Source organism: Betta splendens, chromosome 8, assembly GCF_900634795.4.
Source record: "Betta splendens chromosome 8, fBetSpl5.4, whole genome shotgun sequence".
Lineage (NCBI taxonomy): Eukaryota > Metazoa > Chordata > Actinopteri > Anabantiformes > Osphronemidae > Betta > Betta splendens.
Genome location: NC_040888.2, coordinates 2,494,377 through 2,494,871, shown reverse-complemented (window position 1 = coordinate 2,494,871; position 495 = coordinate 2,494,377).

Genomic DNA, 495 nt, shown 5'->3' with positions numbered 1-495 from the left:
CGTCGTCATGACTTGAATGAACGTGTAGCAGCTGAGAATTATGACAATTTAGTTAGTTTCAACTCAAATATAAGACAATATTAATCTTCTATGGTCAATTTCGCCAAATCAAGTGTGAGGAAATAACCTAATTACTTTTTTCAGTGTGATTTATGAGCAGCCTCCTTCGGCTCAGTCTCTGGATACAAGATGACAATACAGTTGGACTTGTTATAAATAGCTCAGCGCCGCGTGTAGGCGGACGTCAACGTACAGAAATAGGCCGCAGATGAAGCTGGCGCTGCTACTGTATCTGCTGAGGCCGGGGCTCAGCGGGCGGTGGCGGGGATGAGACGAGGCTTCGGTGCCGGAGCCGCCAGCCGACCCGCGTGTCCGCTCGTGTTTCCTCCCTCAACACCGAGCGGCGCCGCCCTGATCCAGCTGAGCCCCGGGTGACCTTTAAAAGCACAGCTGGGACGGCATCACTCACGCTACTGAGCGGTTCTGGTCAATCAG